Raw genomic sequence first — 20,463 nt, 5'->3', positions numbered from 1 at the left:
TCACAGTCTGTTGCTTTTTATTCTAAGCCGACTTTGTGTATTACATCTGCTTTTCAGGCAATACTTTGTCTAAGTCAGACGGGGCTTTATAACCTGAGTAGAAATAAGGAGCCCCGGGAATAACCTACGTGAGGCAAAACTCAAAGCCTTACAGACCTTTCAGGATTCCCAGCCAAGGGGATTTGGGAATGGGGTATAGGGGGAACATCTCTAAATCTCAGACCAACTTTCAAAAATCCATGCAGAACCACAAGGGGAGGGGACATCAACCTTGTGTTTAAAAGCAATCAATTTCTGCTCCTTGTCAGTTTCAACACTGACCTTCTAGAATCCTGAGACAAAGATGGGGATTTTTGCCCATCCAATGGGTACATAGATGTTTGTTAAAAGCATTTTATCTTTCCAATTCCTGGTTATCAAATAAATACAGAAAGCTTGATCAAAGAAGCAGTTATTGGAAATAGTCAAAGTTACATCTACTTAGATGGCCAATGTCAGATGCCTTCTCCATTTACTCCCAATTTTATAGGATTTTTTATTCTAGGGTTTATTGTGTGATTTAAAAAAAAACCAAAAAACTTATAATGGACTTCTTTCCTCCCCTGTAAACATGAATGCACTTAGCTACATTTTTTTCCTTTCTCTTTTAAAAAAAAAATTTCCAAAGGGCTTGAAAATCCTCCCCAAAGGAATCCTATTGGTTCAGCCCCTGTCTTCCTAGACAAAATAAACACTTTAGGACTTTGCTTGTTTGTATTCTCCTCAGTGGTGGTGTATGCATCAGCAGCTAAAAACAAAGAAACTTTTTAGCAGCTCAGACAAAATGCAGAAGCTTTCCCAAACAACTGAAGCAAAGGGGTGGGGGGGTGGGGGGAGAATAGAGAGGAGGCGACTGGGGGTGGGGAAGCATTCAGTAAGTCTGACAGTCCATTCAATATGGGGATGATGGCTAAAATGCATCCAGGGTCCCCTTGCTAATTAAATATGCATTGGCACAGTTCTGATCGATGCGAGCCACGGATCAGATGACACACCTGCAAAATCTTGAGCCCCAAGCTCCCAGGGAAAAAAAAAAAAAGGAAAATGCGGCCTTGTCTCCTTATCTTTTGTTTCCAAAGGCTCTCCATTTCTGTGCTTAGATATCTAATTTAATTCTCTCACCCCTCAGCAAACTGGATTAGGGAAGTCAATACGGCCTTTGTGCATTCCAGGAACACACAGCTTTCCTTTGATTCAATTTAGCCATGACCTTTAGACAAAGATAATGACGAGCAGCTCCAAGAAAGGGGAAGGCTTTAAGGAAGAAGACCCTCAGAAAGAGGACTCCCCAGGGGAACCATGGGACGAGACAGCAAGGTGGCACGGAAAGAGAAAACTGCCTGCCGCCAAAGGTAATGGAGGAAAGGGAAGGCCAGGAAAGGCATCTTACCAAATGATGTCTAATTCTTAAAAAAAAAAAAATCAGTTGGGCAACCTTTCTTTTGGAAAGGTGGGAGATGAAGGGTGTGCAATGGTGCATACTTCATCAGACCTGATAACAACGGCTGCTGGTTTTGCTTAACTGTTTTTCTTTGTTACAAGGGGCGAGGTGCTTTTTTGGAGGGGTTATGTCCCCAAGTGGCTTCGATATAAAAGCAAAAAAAAAATTAATCGAATGAATGAAATGGGCCACTCCATGCCTAAGATGTTTTATACTGCAACTTTAAGCACTGACGATAACGATCACCAGAAAGGCTACAGAGAAATGTGTGGTAGGTGTGAACTGGTTATATACTTCCCAACAGGAGAAATAGTAGAAAGGATGATGGCAAAGCTCAGCACATGGCAAGAGGGAGAGAAAACTGATGGAGCGACCCATCCTCCATGAAGTCAAGAGAATTCAAAGGCACACAGACTGGCCTTCCTCTGATGAACTTATGGAAGGAGCTGGTAGACAGTCACACTACTTGGGAAGGCAGGGATGCGATGCTATCTGAACTCTTGTGGTTCCTGGAAGAGTTTCACTCAACCACTAATAAGTAGTTCTTTGCCTGGGAATAGCCACAACAGTGAAATCACAGGTCCTTTACAGAAGTAGAATATACCAGATTATCGAGCAGGAGAAGATACCTTAATGGCAAAGATCAAGAACAGCATGCCAGTTATTACCCTGAAATGCCCATCAATAAAGGAGTAGGTGGAGTGTCTACGGTGCTCCGTTCGGAGTTGGGAGGAACCACCCTGAATAGAAATCGGGCCCCACTGCCTGATCTCTCTCCTCCCCCAAGCCATCTTCCTTCATACTTTAGGAATTTATCTTCCTGAAGCAAAGGATGGACCATGTCAGTCTCCTGTTCAAGAAACTTCCATGGCTCACAGGATCCCAGATCTCAGATTTAGAGATGAAAGGGAAGTAGTTAATTCAACCATCTCCCTTCACAGAGAGAAAACTGAGGCTGTGACTTGAGCAAGGTCACACAGAAAGCAGCGGAGATGGGATGTGAATTTGCATCTTCCAACTCCAAAGACAGACTTTTTCAACTCTACCATCCTCACTTTCACCTATAGGGTGATTGGGTTTTCAGTGGCTTAACCATGGAACCACCAACGATGGGAAAGCTGGGGGATCTAGGCAAGTCAGAATTCTTTGACTGTCAAGGTGGCTACCCCAAGAACAAGCAAGGGACTTCTTTGATCACACCAGTCTACCTCTCATACGGGCATTTTTCAGGCAAGCAAAGCTTGAATTAAAGGGACAAGTTCCCAAGATGGACGTAATCTGATTATTTTTCATTTTCATTTTGAAAATCATTTTATCTGGAGGCAGCGGGACACGGCAGAAAGGGCCTGGATTTGGAATCAGACCACCTGGGTCCGATGATTCTATGACTTTGTGCTCGGGGCATGAGCGACCTTGGGCCTCTCCTTGAATCTATTTCTGCATCTATCAGCTGAGCAGGTTGGCCTGGGTGATCCCTAAAATCCCTCCAGTTTTTAATCTATGATCTTCCCCACCTGACTGTGTATGACATTATCAATGCATGCTTCTCTTCTTTACCAGAACCTTTTGGTGGGGGATGCAGAAGGCTATAGCCCTGTGGGTTCATCAATACAAAGGAACTCTCATATGGAAACCCCCTTCTCTGATACAGACTGAAGACTCGGGGGTAATTTTAGTCTTTTTTTTTTTAATTAAAAAATTTTTTTTTGGCTAGGCAATGGGGTTAAGTGACTTGCCCAGGGTCACACAGCTAGTAAGTGTCAAGTGTCTGAAGCCAGATTTGAACTCAAGTCCTCCTGACTACAGGGCCAGTGCTCTATCCACTGTGCCACCTAGCTGCTCCAGTAATTTTAATCTTAAAAAGCTGCCTGGGGGCACTGAGAATTTGAATGATCTGCTCAGAGTCACAAAGATGGTATGAGACTGAAGTAAGATATAAATGTAGGTCGTCCTGATGCTTATTATGCCCCACTTTATAGCAAAAAGGGAGAGCAAATTAGAAATGTTGTGCCATTCTGCCTGGTTTAAGCCTTGACTTCCAGATAAAGGGATAATAACCTGTTACTATACAGTAATGACTAACTAATTAGCAAACGTTTGTTTCTTCTCTTATTCTATTTGGAATAGAGCACCCCGAACCTGGGCCTCATGGCCAAGAGAGCAAAATATTGGTTGTTAATCATTTGAGGGAATTCTCTAGTAAGATTCAGGGATCAAATACAAGCAAGACCTATATTCACATTCCTGGTGGGAAAGCCAAATCAACAAGCATTTATTAAGCACCTACTATGTGCCAAACACTAGTGCAAGCACTGAGAATACAAAGAAAAGCAAAATCCAGTCCCTGCCCTCACAGAGCTTGTAGTTTAATGAAAGAAACAAGCAAATGATTATGTACAAACAAGCGATAGAGGGGATAAATTGGTGCTGGTCTCAAAAGGAAGGCACTACAGGTCTCAAATTGGAATTATCCAGGCTGATGGTATCTTCACCTAGAAATAATGTTAATAGCAGGAGGTGATATTATTGACCAAGGACTCAGAGCCTGGAGGACCTTAAACACCAAAGTTAATTAGATATTTAATGAAAAGGAAATGGCTCAAATAAATGCACATTCTATAGGGTAAAGTTTTCTAATGTACATATGAATAAATTAAGTACAGTAGTCATTTTTGATAGGACATAGTTTATTACCACACACAGGTCTCCTTCATTATTTCTGCCCGCTTTTAACCAAAGAGATGGCAAAGGGGTGACTGGTTAGCAGGGTGGTTTGTACAGGTATGGGTGGGACCAGCTGACCCCTGCAGACCTCCATTTTGACATTCTGAGACTCACAAACAAGTCACGTAACTAATCTGTGCCTCAGTTTCCTCATCTGTAAAATGAGGGAGTTGAACAGAATGATCTTCTAGCTCTAAATTCTGAACTTTAAGTCATGTATCCACTACGGACCTCAGTTTTCTTATCTGTAATATGAGGGGATTGACCAAATCATCTCATTTAATCTTTTATGTCATTTAATCATTTCAGCTAGGGGCAGCTAAGTGACACTGTGGATAGCACACTGGGCTTGGAATCAGAAGACTCCCCTTCCTAAGTTCAAATCTGGCCTCAGACACTTACTAGCTGTGTGACCCTGGTCAGGTCACTTAATCTTGTTTGCCTCAGTTTCCTCATCTATAAAATATGTTGGAGAAGGCAAACCACTCCAGTAAACCCCAAATGGGGTCACGGAGAGTCAGACACTACTGAAATGACTGAACAACAAAAATTATTTCAGGCTTCAGTTTCCTCATTTGTAAAATGAGAGAGTTGGAGAAATTCACATCTAAGACCCTTTCCATCTTTAAATTCACAGATGCTAGGAATATCTTCATTGACGCTACAGAATTTAAAAAAGTTTCTGATAAAATTCTCCTTCAGAAGTAATAGCAAGCTGTGTGACCCTGGGCAAGTCACTTAACCCCAATTGCTTCACCAAAAAAAAGTAATAGCAATACTAAAACTTTTCTTTTGGGGAGATTTTAAAAACCTTGGGGAAGACAAAGTCCCTTAAAGACTCAAAAAATAGACTTTGCTGCCTTCATTTTCTCATTGTTGTAAGTTTAGGTTGTGGAGATCAACCAGCTGGTCTCTCTGTTCCAAGGGAATGGGCATCCATGTTCTCTCACGGGACTGAGTGACTTGTTTGGGTCTTTCTGTCTACTGGGAACACCATAAATAATAGTGGCTGTGAGCCTCGGAGCTGGTTCTAAGTGCTAGTGGCACTGAGTTGAGAATTGGTCAGAACTTAAGTTATAAACACATACAGCTAACCCACAATGGGTAGGATTGGTGATCCCTTCTTTTGGTAACTTTTGTAAACTCCAGGAAGCATGAAGTTTCTAAGCTCTCCTTCTCTCAAGGAGTTTCCAAATTCATCCATCAACACTGGGGGTCCTTCATCTGTTTTTTTTTTTTTTAACACTGCACCATTAAATATCAAAGTGATATTGAATCAATATTGGCTCCCACTCGTAAAAATAAAATATGAACTGAAATAACAAATGGGCACCAAAACTTGAACCACTCTCATGTGTCTTTGAAATAATTTGCTTCCAATTTTCCCTTCATCAATCATTTTTCTCTGCATAACAGGGTTTATGAATTCTGGAATACTGGGATATGAGAACATTGTAAGAATTAAAAGCCAGGAAAACCATATGGTCTATCCAGAGCTGGCTACATACCTCTGGAAACAGAAATAAGCTGGTGTCATTGGAAGAAACCCCAAATATCCGGACTCTGATTAATGTCTCTACCCTCAGAATCTCCATTTTAAAGGGTTCATTTAGCCTCATAGAAAATAAATACATGTTTTTGATTCATAGGATCGTAGATTTAAAGCTGGAAGGGACCTACTCCCTCAATATAAAGAAGCGACTGAGTATCCAGGTGGTTAAATGATGGGTCTTTAGAAGACCTAGGTTCAGCCCTGCCCCAATACTTACTGACTCTGAGACCCTGAAAAGTCACTTAATTTCTGGTAATCTAGGAAGACTCTAAATCGCATAGATTTGGCACAATACTTTATACACACTGCCTCATAATAGCTCTGAGTTAGTTACTACAGGTATGATTTATTCCCATTTTATAGATGAGCAAACTTGAGACTCAACTCCATGCCATCACAACTCTAACACTGGAAGGGACCTCAAAGGTCACCTAGTTCAACCTCTTCATTTTACATATGTAAGAACAGGAAACTGAGGCCCTAAGAGAGGGAGTGAGCTGTCCAAGGTCACAAAGGTGATAAATAGCGGAGGGATTCAAAGTCAGCCCCTTTCTCCTGTATCACACTGCTTTTCTATAATCTCACAGCTCCTAAGAGCCCAAAGAAGGAAACTGAACCCAGGTCTTCTGATTTTATGTCCAGATTTATTTTCAAAGACACACAATTCTTCTATATTTATGTTCATGTCACATGCAATTATTTAAATATGCCAAATCATTCCATTTACCAGAGATCTTCTATTTGGGTTAACAATGCTTTCTCCTCAATGTATACAAAACCTTTTAAAATTAATTTTAGTAAAATATTTTAAAACTCTATTATATCATTCTGAGTAGCAATGCTGTAGAATGTTGGAGTCACACTTGGAAAGAACTGAGTAGTTTCCACTGAGTTCTGGAGTATCATAAGAGTAGGGGTGACCAATCATAGGACAACAAAAACTCTCCAAGAGACACTAGTCCACAACCAAAGCCACACCCAAATCAAAGGCACAGGGAATGTGCGTTCTTAAAAACAAAGCTGGCTTCACCCACCAGTTGGGTTGACCTCATAACCATGTTTGAAACGGTTAATCAGATTTGATCATTTACCTAGAGGATCTGGGAGGACCCAGGACAAATGGAAAAGAATAATTTGCCTGCTGGACTAGGTAAAATGGAGGATGCCAGAATCCTAGGTTTAGAGTTGGAAGGAACCTTAGAGACCATGGAGTCCAATCCGTTCACTTTACAGATGAGGAAACTGAGGCCCAGAGAGGTTGAGTGACTGACTTGCCCAAGATCCCTCACTAAGCAAAGCCAGAATTTGAACCCTCATTCTTAGACCCCAATTTCTGTCCTCTTCTCACTGTACCACTTGAATACTTCACTAAAATGTTTCTTATTAGAATGAAAAGATTCTGTGTTTCAGAAATGTAGACACTTATATAAACAGGAGAAAACCTAATCCGCCCTATCGTTGGAAACAATGAGACAGGTCAAACACAGGGTGTCCCCAAACTCTTAGTGCCCTTTTAATACTTATGTCACCAACACTTTGGGGACACTTGGTACAAGTATGATTTAAAACACAGATTTCAAACTCTGGGAAATTTCCACCCATCCATTCCATGAACATGAGGACCTTCCCACTTCAAGTTCAGCTCTTGCCATCAGATCTTGGGGTCTGATTAGCAATGTGTCAAGTCTTCTTTGTTTTGTTTCATTCTGTTTTCTGAATCGATCTCTATTCTCCTCTTTGGTGTGTGTGTGTGTGTGTGTGTGTGTGTGTGTGTAGGGAGTGAGTGAGGAGAGGCAGAGATCGAGCACCTTCGATCTCAGTAACTCAGTGGGGATGACTAATATGCTTACTAATAACGCTAAAATTAAATTGTCTTCCACACAGTTCTTACTAATAGCTTCTCTAGGATTAGCCAGATGAACTCCCTCTCCTTAGGATGTACTCCACTCAGTTTTTCTCTCCTGCATTTATTCTAATTAACGTCACTGAGATAATAATGGACATTTATACGATGCTATAAAGTCATTCTCATTTGAACCTCACAACAACCTTGTGAGGCAAGCACTTCCGCTCCTATTCCCCTCATTTCACGAATCAGGAAACTGAGGCTAAGAAAGTTTAAGTAATTTGCCCAGGGCTACACAGCTAGGAAGTATCTAGGGCGGATTTGAACCTGGGTCTCTCTGATTTAAAGTCCAACACTCCATCTGCAGAGTTCTGCAGCCCTGCTCCAGTTTTGGATTTCCACAAGCTCTCCTCATCAACCATCTCAACCGGTGCTCTATTATTGAGTCTCTCGGTCTCTCTCTTTGAGTCTCTTCTTAAACTCCCAACTTCCTTAAAAAATGATCAATTCTCTAAAAAGGGTTTCTAAAAATCAACCTTCCTCACATTGAACAACCACTTTTATTAACACAGGAACACAGACTGAGGGCTTAAAGTACAATCCCAAATCTGCCTAAGAATCAGAGCTTTCTTTAAAAGTGGAATTTAGGGTTTCTAGTGTGAGGCAAGTATCAGGCGTAGAGACACTAGCAGCTGGGAGTATCAAAAAAGGTTTCATTTAGGGAGCGGAGATCAACCAGCTGGTCTCTCTCTTCCAAGGGAGTGGACATCCACGTTCTCTCACGGGACTGAGTGACTTGTTTGAGTCTGTCTGTCTGCTAGGAGCACTGTAAATAACAGTGGCTGTGAGCATCGGAGCTGGTTCTAAATGCTAGTGGCACTTAGGTTTGAGCTGAACTTAGAAGGAAGTCATGGATTCAAGGACAGAAAGGTATGTACTCTACCTCCCCACTGTCATACTGAAGGTGTCCTGAATGGCACCTGCAACCGTCCCACTTTCAAGTGCTGAATAAATCCCTGCATGTCGTATAGGTGTTCGTCTTTTTTTTCTATCCCAGTCAATGACCTTCAACCAAAAAGATCCCAGAATGTCAGAGAGGAAGGGGAACCCAAAGGCCATCCAGTCCAGTGGATTATTGAGCAAGAATCCCCTGTCCATGTATGTATGTAAATGTCATCTTCTCTAACAAAGCACCAACTTCCAGAGGGCAAGAACTGTCTCGTTTTTGTGGTATAGGCATGTAGCAGTCACTTAATAGATAATTTTGATTGATTTTGCTGCAGGAGGAAGAGAGACACTGTGGTACTCTGTAACAATTAGCACAGGAGTGCTGTCTGTACATTGGATTGGAAGGGAATGTGCTCTCAATAATGCCTTCTAATGTTCCAGGCCTGCTGGACAACAGGCCTGCCAGACCATCCAGACCTACCAACCACTACATAACTTTTTCAGATCCATATTTGAATGGAAAATCCCAGTCTATCTAGTGAATTGGCTCACGTCTTCAGGAGGCAAATGAAGCATTTTGGGGACATAGGTGGTGTTTTCATGTCTTTGAGCTGGAGGGCATGATTTTAGAAGAGAAAAGAAGGTGTGAAATTACCTGGTTATATAGATAGCATCAAAGAAGAGGATAAGTTCTTCTCAACCATGAACCAATGTCCTTGAATGATGGGCAGAATGTGGACTACGTGCCGTCTAGAAGACTGGAGAAACATTTTACAAGAAACTCAGTCTGATCAACAGAGCATTATCAATAATTTGAGGGGAAAAGAAAAGAATGCCCAGATTAAGCCGTAAAATCAAATCCTTTGGTAGACAAAGATATGACACAGAAAGAAGGAATAATTTATGGGCGATAACAGCAAGGAAAAGTGTTGAGTGTGATACTTATGGATTTAGTCAGCAGAGCTTGTGAATGTTATTAGAAAACCAGACTTTTCCTCATTCTCCTAGTGATTAGTTCTTCCTACAATTCCCCAAATTACTGCATTTTTAAATATATTTTGTGCTTGTTATCTACGTCCATATTGTCCCCTTATCCTAGTAGAATGCAATCTCTTTGAGGGGAGGAGATGTTTTGTCTTTGGTCTTTGTACCCCTAGAGCGTTGCACAGGGCCTGCTACTTAGTAGGAACATAACAAATGCTTGTTGATTTGGAGTGGATTAAATTCATGTGAGGTACACTATCCCATCACAGGCATCTCATTTTAAGAAGCTCATTGATGAGAGGACACTCACCTTAAGGAGGTTAAACCAAATGAAGCCATGTCACAGCACAGACAGCTGCTGGATTTGAGGCTATTTGACCTGGAAGAGAGAAGCCAGAGGAGGGCAGGATTGCTTGCTTCAAGTGTCTGCTAGGCCGCCATGTTGAGGAACATTTACGGCTTTATTCTGTGTAGGTCCATGGGGACAGTGATGGGAACGATGGGGAAAAGTTCTGGAGAGGCCAATTTCTACCTTGTCATAATCAGCACTCATGTGATTAGAGTGAATTCTACAGGTTTATACTCCTACTATTTTTTTAGTGAGGCAATTAAGGTTAAGTGACTTACCAGCATCACACAGCTGGTAAGTGTCAAGTGTCTGGTATGAGGCTGCAATTTAACTCAGGTCCTCCTGATTCCAAGCTCGGTGCTCTATCCACTGAGCCACCTAGCTGCCCCTATACTACTTTTTAAGCAGGAAAGAGAGAAAACATTTCAAGGCCCTGGCTGAGCGCACACCAGATAGTGTGTGCTAAAATGAAAGAAAGCCAAAGGCTGTCCACAAGGATCTTACAATCTAATTGCACAGTGTAGTGGAAGAGGGCAAAACATATGCAAACATAACTATGTTGTAAGTCAGAAGGCAAATGCAAAAAAGAGACTCAGAGAAATCTAAAAAGGAGAGCATCACTTTCAGCTCTGAGAAATCTTTATTATGTATCTACCATAGGCATAGGGCAGCTAGGTGATGAAGTAGATAGAGTGCTGGTCTCATCTTTGTGAGTTCAAATCTGGCCTCAGATATTTACTAGCTATGTGACCCTGGGCAAGTCACTTAACCCTGCTTTCCTCATCTGTAAAATGAGCTAGAGAAGAAAATGGCAAACCACTCCAGTATCTCTGCCAAGAAAACCCCAAATGGGGTCACGAAGAGTCAGACACAACTGAAATGACTGAATAACAACAATAACACTGTAGGCATAGCATTGCTCTTGGTGGAGATAAAATTTAAATAAGACATAGCAAATGTCACAGGGGACTGTGCAATCTAGAAGGGAAACTGAGTTGAGATTGAAAGGATAGAAGAGATTTCAATAAACGTGGATAACATAGGGATTGTGGGGGATGGGCAGCAGTACCCATTTCTAGGCAAGGACAATGACGGGAGCCAAGAAACGGAGACGAGCCAGGGCAAGACAAGCCGGAATGCTGAGCGTGTGAAAGCGGAAGGGTAGTCAGTAAGAATCAAAAAGTAGATTGAAACTGGATTGCAAAGAGCCCTGAAGGTCGAGACAGCGTGTTTCTTCCCTCCTTTGATAGGCAGCAGGGAGCCACTGAAGGTTGAGGAATGAAAGTATGACAATGAATATGAAAATGACTATGGTAAGGGAAAGAAAGATAGACTACAAATGGGGCCGTCAACACCGCCAATGCCAGGCAAGTAATTTTTTCCTACACGATTCCTGATAGATCGTCACACAGACTTTGCTTGAATACTCCCAATGACAGAAAACTCACCACCTGAAAGTCAGCACTTTCTATTTTTGGATGGGTCTAATTGTTGGAAAGATTTTGCTCATCCTGAGCAGAAATCTCCTTTCTTGTAAGGGAGGGTAGGGAGTGGAAGGGCTTGGACATTCATTAATTGCACAAATATTATTAAACACTTACTGTGTGCAGAGCACTCCTTGCCATCGTTCCTTACAGACACATTCCTTGCATGTCAATATGATTAAACAACTCCCAACTTAAAAGAAAACCATATTAGCATAAAAATCAGGATGTTTTGATCTATGAGAACCGCACTGGTTTTGTTGAGACACGTTTAACTGGCATAGGAGAGATTCCTTGAAGGCACCTTAGTCAGCCCTGCCACAAACAACAGCCTGGATCAAAATATTCAGGCTATTTAATAAGAAAATAGCAACAGCTCATGAGTGAGGGGACCCAGAAATAAACCACTCTAGGCTCCAGGCACTGAGCAGCACTAAAGAGGGGCACCTCTCCAAGACCATCTCTGAGGAGAACCGATCTTTGAGGAGTCACAAGACATAATAAGGCACTCCTCCTCTCAAAAGTTTCTTACAGCTCACTACTTCAAGTGCAATATAAACAGCAGCTATCCTTATTATCATGCAAATTCCAAATTTCTCAAACCTGGTACCTCCTGCACCCACCAATCTTATGCCCCCTTCACACATACTGGGTCCTAGTTTCCAATTCGACTAGCCATCTCTTGCACACAGAAAGCACTCTGCCTGTCCCCTTTGACTATGACAATGCTCTATACTTGAAATGGTGCTCTGGTCCACCTCTGCTTTCTGAAATCATCACCATCATCATCATCAGCATCAATATTTACACAGCACCTACTATGTGCCAGGCACTGCGCTCAGTGCTCTACAATGATTATCTCATTTAATCCTCACAACTACCTGGGAGGTGGGTGCTATTATTATTCCCATTTTACACAGGAGGAAACTGAAGCAAAGAGAGGTTAAATGACTTGCCTGGGGTCACACAGCTAGCAAGTGTCCAGAGCTAGACTTGAATTCAGGTCTTCTGACTCGAAGCACAAAAAGCTCTCTTCCTGAAGTCCTTCCTGATTCCCCTGGTTAGGTGTCACAGCGAAGGACATTTTGTGCCTTCCTGCTCCCATCAGATTCTGCTGGGAGCTCCCTGAGGGCAGGGACTGTATCCTAAGCGCAGAGCATGGCTCCTGGCACACCGTGGCTAATACATCAGTGCTTACTGACTGACTGATAACTTATTCTTCATGATCACTTTTGTCTGTTACATATCGTTTCATAATTATAAATATGAAAAATATTCTCTCCTGGCTCCATGAGGGCAGGAAACCCATCAAAAGGCTTTAGTTAACTCCCAATGTGCCTAAGCAAGTGCTCTGTACAACACCAGCATGTAGCCAGGCAGCACTTACTAAATACTTAATAAATAAGTATTGATGAAGCACTTTCTGTGTGTTAAGCACTGGGCTATATTCTGGGGATACAAAGAAAGACAAAAACAGTCTGAGACCTCAGGGAGCTCACGTTCTAGAGAGCAAAACAACAGTTGTACAAGTTACACACAAGTCACACAATGTACATGCAAGTTATATACAAGCACATACAATGCACATACAATATAAATACATGACGGTCTCAGAGGCAACACCAGTCCCCACCAGCAGTGAGGGGAGAGGTGCTTTGAGTGCATGGGTATTGAATGAGTGAACAAATGAATATTATCAAATAATTACGGGAAAACAAGTTGAGAAAAAATGAAAGAAACGACAAGAATAATAAAAAGAAAAATATAAGCCACAAAAAGAAAAACTCAAAATACCAATTTTCCCTAAATCAATTAAATCAACAAGTATTTATTAAGTGCTTGCTATGTGCCAGACACTATGCTATTAAAGATAATTAGAATACAGATATCCCTGTATAAAGATATTCTGGTTAACTATAATAGTCATAATGACAATGAAAGAATAGTCTATATTTCTATAACACTTTAAAGATTATAAAGCACACAGCTTTGGTAGCGAGGGAGTGTGATTATTATTATCATCCCTTTTTATAAATGAGTAAAATATTATTGTCTCTGTTTAATTTGTAGAGAATTAAGGGACTTGACCAAGGTCACAATAGCTGGTAAATGCATGCTTAACTGGGATTTGAACCTGGGTCTTCTGACTTCCAAATTATTTAGCAATGAGACAGAGAATACAGCACATTATAACTTAGCCCCCACTCCTGAAAGCGCATGCTATAACATTTTTTAATCCAACTATTTCTAACATTTCTCTAGTAAAGCTAATACTCCTGTGTAATGTTTCTCCTAAACAAATTAGTTGTGTTGGGAGAGGCGTGCCCATATCAACAGACAGATCTAAGTTCAAGAATAAACCAGTAGGATTCCCATCTTTTTGTCTGTTTCAAACATTATTCATAATTGGCTTCATCACCTGCACCACCAAACGGCCAAAGGGCTATGGACATTGGATGTAGATGTCCATACATTTCGGTGTGTTTTCAAGAGAGAGAAAAACTCATGTGTTTAGGTAAGAGTGAATCAATTGGCGGGGGGGGGGGGGGGGGCGGGGAGAGGGCACAAGAACACAAAAAATGATCAAGGATTATGAGGAATGATCAAAAATGTATCCAACGTTTTAATGCAACTTTCAATCTCGCAATTATGATCAGCAGCACAGACCACTCGATGTGATCATATTTCCAATTTCAGTTTCTATTTCAGTTTTAAGATGAAAAAGATAAGAGTGTCAGAAATCTGAATCGAGAATAGCAAATACAGGTTTAGAAAGCATATAGAAAACCTGGCAAATGAAAACGCTGCTCCTTGCCACCATCTGCTTTCTGGCACACTCAGGGAACTTTACTAGCAGTAACATTTTCTTGCATTAGAAAAATCCACTAATTAGTCCTGTTGTAATAAGAAAAATCACCCTTGCACAAAAGGCAGATGACCAGCTAACTTGGGGATTGATGGCACCTCCTTTCTCGACCATACCTGGCAATGTTTTCACCTACGGTTAAGGAAACGCCCAGTTTCTTCAATGCTGCTGGGAACCCACTATGAAAGCTGGCAAACGTTTACCTTGTTGAGACTGGAAAAAATGCTCAAAAATAATGCCACACATGAGCTCAGGAGAAAGAACACAATTTTCAAGAAACTTGATGAAAGGCATCAATGGAAAAGAGATTGGCTTGGGAGTCAGGAAACTTGAGCAACTGGCTTGCTGAATGACCTTGGGTAGATCACCACCCTTTTCGGGGAGTCAACGTCACGTAAAATGTGGGGGGGATATTATACAACCCCCAAATCTCATCTGGTTCTGACTCCTTTAATCCTAAATCTATAAACAATGTGAATGTTTTAAATGTTAAAAGTGGCACAAGGTAACTAACAAAGGTGGAAAGAACAATTTTAAAGATGACGGCTTCATTTGTCACTGATGTGCCAAAATGGAAGGAATTTTTGATGTTTTGTAATGCTGATGAATCAAAATATTATAAGTAATATAATAATAATAGCTAGCAATTATAAAGATTTTCAAAGAGGTTTACATAGGTTAGCCCAACAGCCCAGAGAGGTAGGGGTTAATATTAACCCCATTTTAGGGATGAGGAAATTGAATCTCAGAGAGTGACTTGCCCCGGATCACACAGCTAGCAAGAGGCTGAGGCAGGTTTCGAGATCAATTCTTCCTGAATTCAAGTCCAATATTTTATACTTAAAGCTCCCTAGCTTGCCACGGAACAACAGAGATGGGATTCCTGCCAGCTTAATGAGGGAGCGAGGCAGGAAGTCCATTGGTAAGTGCATTCAGATCAGGCAGTGCAGTTCCTCAGCATCACTTACCGAGTGCCAAGGAGCATCGTAGGAGCCAGAAAGACCTGAGGGGCCACAAATCCAATGCCTCCATTTTACAGATGATGGAACAGAGGCCCAGAGAGGTTCAGTGACTTGTTCAGGGTTGCACAACAACTAGTGTCTTCCCTTCTGAGATGACCCATCTACTCTGTATACTCCATGCATGTGCCTTATTATTTACACGCTGTCTCTCTCATTAGGGAGAGTGGGGACAGGGTAGTGCCCTTTATCTATATCTCCAGCACGCAGCATGCTGACTGACTGATTCTCACTTCCCTTCCATGGCCGTCAGTTTTCTCATCCATGAAACGAGGCAGCTGGGCTAGAGAATGTCTAAGGTCCCTCCGAGTTTACAGGGCAATGTACCTAGCTCCTGCAGGACCTACTTTCAACTGAACAGTTTTGAGGAAGGGTCAGGAATGGACTGTATGTCCATTATCTCAGGACCGGCATTGCTACGGTCAGGGATGCCCATCACAAGGCCGCAGACCACGATGGAATGATTTTACTCCATTTACTTTCGGCTACAGCAACTTCTCAGGGACCCTCTACAGAAGCATGAGGGCTGCGATCTGCCTCAGAGGAAGAGAGGACCCACAGCAAACAGAGCCATAAAATGAGGGTGCTAGTCTCCACAAACAAACATCAACTACTTTTCAGACTCTCTACGAGCCTCGTGCTGGTAGATCCTCTCACTGCAAGGGGACGAGCCATTTGGAGTATTAACGACCGGCCAATGGAGTCAAAATATACTCATTAAAACAGCAACTCTTTTAGCACCACTGGCTAGCCAACATCTGAAAGGTCCTGGGTCAACTGCCGGTGGTTCTGACTTCTCTTTAATCCTGAGTTCTTCAACTGGTACCCAAGAACTTGGGAAATTTAAAAAAAATCTTGATAACTGCATTTTGACACAATTGATTTCCTTGGTAATACTACGTATTTCATTTCTATACATTTATAAACATTATTCTGAGGAGTCGGTGGCCTTCACCAGACTGACTACCCAAGGGGTCCAGGACCCCTGATATTTAGCTCAGGTTTATTTTCATGCTATTCTTACAGGGCAGCTAGTAAGTACTGTGGATAGGGCCTAGAGTCAGGAAGACCTCAGTTCAAATTCAGCCTCAAACGCTTATCAGCTGTGTGGCCCTGGGCAAGTCACTTCACCCTGTTTGCCTCATTTTCCTCACCTGTAAAATGATGATAATAATAGCCAACTACCTCACAGGATTGTTGTGAGATTCAAATGAGATCATAATGTGCACAGTGCCTGGCATACAGTAAGTGCTATATAAATGTTAGCTATTATTATTATGTAAAATATATCACTCTTCTCCATTTTCACTTATTCACGATGGAATGTGTGTCTTCAAAGTGGAAAGTTTGTCCTTTGAGGCCTGGGCAAATAGAAACAAATGGCTAATTCCTCTTGACCTGGCTCTTTAGAGTATAATTTAACGGAAAGGACTCTAACCAAAGGCTGGATGGTTACTTATTAGCTTGTACGGCTACTTATTATTAATATGTTTTTCCCTTTTCTGCTTCCCAGCACTTACCACAGTACTTGGTACATGGTAGGCACTTAATAAATGCTTGCTGACTGCCTAATTGATGGATGGATGCATTGGAATAGATGGCTACTTCTAAAAATAAAATCTGGTGATTTGAGGGAAATGCACTTGTCTTGATAGCAGAAGATCTGGGTCCCAGCTCCATCAGCTGTTTGACCGCGAACCTTTGTGTCTGTTTTCCCATCTATTCAAAAGGAATAATAAAACTCACAGTCTCTATTAAGCCAGGTTGTTGCGAGGAAGTTGCCTTTGCAAACCTCTCTAAGCGTGAGCTCTTCCCCTTACCCAGAGGAGGCTTGAATTCTGGATGGGAGCCGGGACTACGGAATGGCCTGCAGTCAGTCCAGAGGTTCACCTGTTCCAGGATTCCCAGGGTAAGCCCTCGAGGTGGAACAGCTGTATCTCCCAGAGCTGGCCCTAAGCCCCTGATCTTCCACAGAAAGGAAAAGAACCTCTTGGTGCCCATCACAGATGGGGAGGCAGGCTATGGGGGAACCATCTGCCACATCATTCGCAGCTCCACGGTGCCCCACTGTTCAGAAAGGTATAAAAGCTGTAAGCTATGTCTGCCGCCCAAATCTTCTCCCGACATTAGAAACGAGACTTTTTATCCTCCATCTCTTGACTCCAGACCTCGTCACTGGCTGTCCCCCATGCCTGGAAGAGGCTCATTCCTTACTTCTGCCTCTTGGCTTCCTTCAAAACTCAGCTCAGATCCCATGTTCTGCAAAATGCCTTTCCCTGTCCTCTTCCCCCCACGTCCCCGAGACTACAGCCAATTTACCTTAGATGGAACTTAGATGTGCATGGTTGTTTACATGCTGTTGCCTCTCCTCCCATTAGACTATAAGCCTCCTGAGGACAGGAACTGTATTTGCCTTTCTTTCATCCCTAGCACTCAGTACACTGCCTGGCATACAGAAGGAACTAACTAAATGCTGGTTATTGTTGCTATTATCACACACGGTGATTATGCCTCTGCAAAAATAAAAATAACAGCTCTCCTATCCAATCGTTGATCAACATTCTACAGCATTTTATATGTGGAGTTAAAAGGGACACTTGAGGCCATGGAGTCCGATGCTCTTATTTTATAGATAAAGGAAATGAATCCTGAGGAAGTAAAGTAACTGACCCAGGGCCACACAGGTAATAAATGGCAGCTACGTGTAAAGCACTGTGCTTGACAAAGACACAAACAAACTGAGCCCGGCCTTCAGGGAGTTTACACTCTATGGAGAGAGCCATCAGTTATACACGCATATATAGATAAATGTGTGTGTATGTATGAGGACATATATATATACATACTCACATATATGTGATATATACACACACACACGCAACACATACAAAACAAATATGTTGATTTGGTAGAGAGACACTTGACCATAATGAGGAGGTGACCCTGGATCCTTGAGATTGTAAGTAAAATAATAACTATAGCTAGCATTTACATAAGGAATTAATGTTTTCAAAACACTTTCCATATCGTGTCTCATTTGATCTCCATAACCACCCCGGGAAAGTCGGTGCTAATATTATCTCCACTTTCTGATGAGGAACTCAGTCTGAGACCTCCAATGACTTGCCCAGGGACACACATGGTGTTGGCAGTAGGATTCACTTAATCTTTCTGATTCCAAGTTCAGATCTCTGCCCACTGTGACACCCAATTGCTTCAAAGCCCGTCTATTTGGTCGATATCTTTGACCTCCTCAGCTCCAATACGCTCCTTTTAAAAGTTAGGCAGACGGTTATCTGAAATGGAGTTGAACAGAAGCAGCCCGTTTCATTTTTCTCTGCCCCAGGAAGAACCAAGATAGTGCCAGGGAAAGTGCGTTGGCTTGAGTCAAAGGATCTGAATTCTAATCCTGGCTCTCCTCATCGCAATTTACATTGCCCCTCTGGGTCTCAGTTTCTTCATCTCTAAAATGAGGAGTGTGAACTAGATGACCTCTGAGGTCCTTTCCAATCTAAATCTATGATCATGTAATCCTATAATCTTCTCCAGTTATATTTAACAAGCCTTCATCAAGAGAAAACTAATAGCCTGCATTTACATAGCCCTTTATGGATGGCACAGGACTTAACAAATACTGTGTTTATCCTCACAATAACCTGAGGAGCTAGGGGCTATTATGTTCCCCATTTTAGAGGTGAGGAAACTGAGGCAGGCAAAAGTGAACTGATTAACCCCAAGTGGGCACAGCTAGCAAGTTTCTCAGTAGGATCGGAACCCAGGTCTTCTTGATTCCAAACCAGGAGCTCCATCAGCCATGCCCTGCTTCTTACTAGGGAATAGTTTTTTTAAAAGTCATTCCTTCCTTGCTTAATTGTACCTTCTTGGGGGAGGAGGGAAGGAAGAGGGGGTTGGGGAGAACAAAGTAAAAGTGTGCAGCGGAGAACAAAAGAAAATTTACAAGGAAGTAAAGATGGACAGCCCGGAACACAATGCGTAGTATTTATTACGTAGGCTTTCTTGAAATGAAAATTTATTGCTGTATATTTTGAGTCCTCTTATGTTCTGCTGTGCACATGACAATGCTTTTTTTTTCTTCTTTTCTTCTTTTGCATTTTAGTTTCTAATATATTTCTTTTTCTTTTCTTACTGTGTATTTAAGTTTTTGTATTTAAGTTCAAAATATATTCATAAAACAAGCTATTCTTGGGATCCCCCAGGGATGTAAAGGAAGTGTCACTCTTTTGGTGGAATTATGCAGCCCATCGTCAATGCCTGGAACGTTCTCTCTCCTCACCTCCAACTCTGGAAACCCCTGGGGCCCTTCAAGGATCAGACCATATTTCACTCCCCACAAAGCCTTTCTTGGTTTGCCCCAGTTGCTGACGCTCTCTCTGCTCCCCTCAACTAATCCCCCCAAAATAGGGAGTGGACAGAGCTCTGAACCCAGAGACAGGAAGACCTGAGTTCAAACCCTATCTCAAACACTTAATAGCTGGGTGATCTCGGGCAAGTCTGCCTGCCTCAGTTCCCTCCTCTGTAAAAACAACACCTACTTCAGAAGGTTGCTGAAAGGATCAGATGAGATCATGTTTGTGAAGCACCATGCAAAACCCGGTAACGTTAGCTCTTATCACCTCGGCTGCATGCATTCTGTATTTATCTGTGTATCTGTTATTTCCTTTGATAGATTATAATGTCTTCCCAGGTCAAGGACGGTTCCTCTTTGTATCTGCAGCCCCAAGCACGGAGCCTGGCACATGGCAGCCACTTAATAAACATTTGGTGAATAAAATTAAATCATCCAGATCTTCAAACCTTTTCCCTCCCCAACTGCTTGTATAATGCCAGCAAAATGAGGTTGCTGGGGTTCTCAACACATTTAACTCTGACCTTAGCCGTTCGGCTTCTTTCTTCCTCGATCCTGCCCCCCAAATTATTTCTAAATTTGTCCTGTGTCAAATCGATCTAAGCTTCAGGAATCAGCCATAAAAATGAGGGTGCCAAACTCCTGCCTAATGAAAAGAGCCATAATACACCGGAAAAAGAAAGGTAAATAATCAAAAGAAAATAATGAACTATAAACTTGCAAAAATCAGTGCATGCTAATGAAAACTCAGCCAGGCCTTTCATTTATAGCATTTGGGTACAGCTGCAGAAATTTGAAGATTTTTTATTTATTGACCTATTTGATTTCTAAAACAAAACAAAACA

At 42.0% G+C, this 20,463-nt stretch overlaps 1 protein-coding gene across 4 annotated transcripts in view; it reads right to left on the bottom strand.

Moving 5' to 3' along the window:
- Positions 1-20,463, bottom strand: part of NFIA (nuclear factor I A) — a 464,681-nt gene that overhangs the window by 214,066 nt on the left and 230,152 nt on the right. The window lies entirely within an intron of this gene.

The sequence above is a fragment of the Vombatus ursinus genome, unplaced genomic scaffold, assembly GCF_900497805.2.
Source record: "Vombatus ursinus unplaced genomic scaffold, bare-nosed wombat genome assembly UNPS02009824.1, whole genome shotgun sequence".
Taxonomy (NCBI): Eukaryota; Metazoa; Chordata; class Mammalia; order Diprotodontia; family Vombatidae; genus Vombatus; species Vombatus ursinus.
This window is presented reverse-complemented; position numbering and strand designations above follow the sequence as displayed.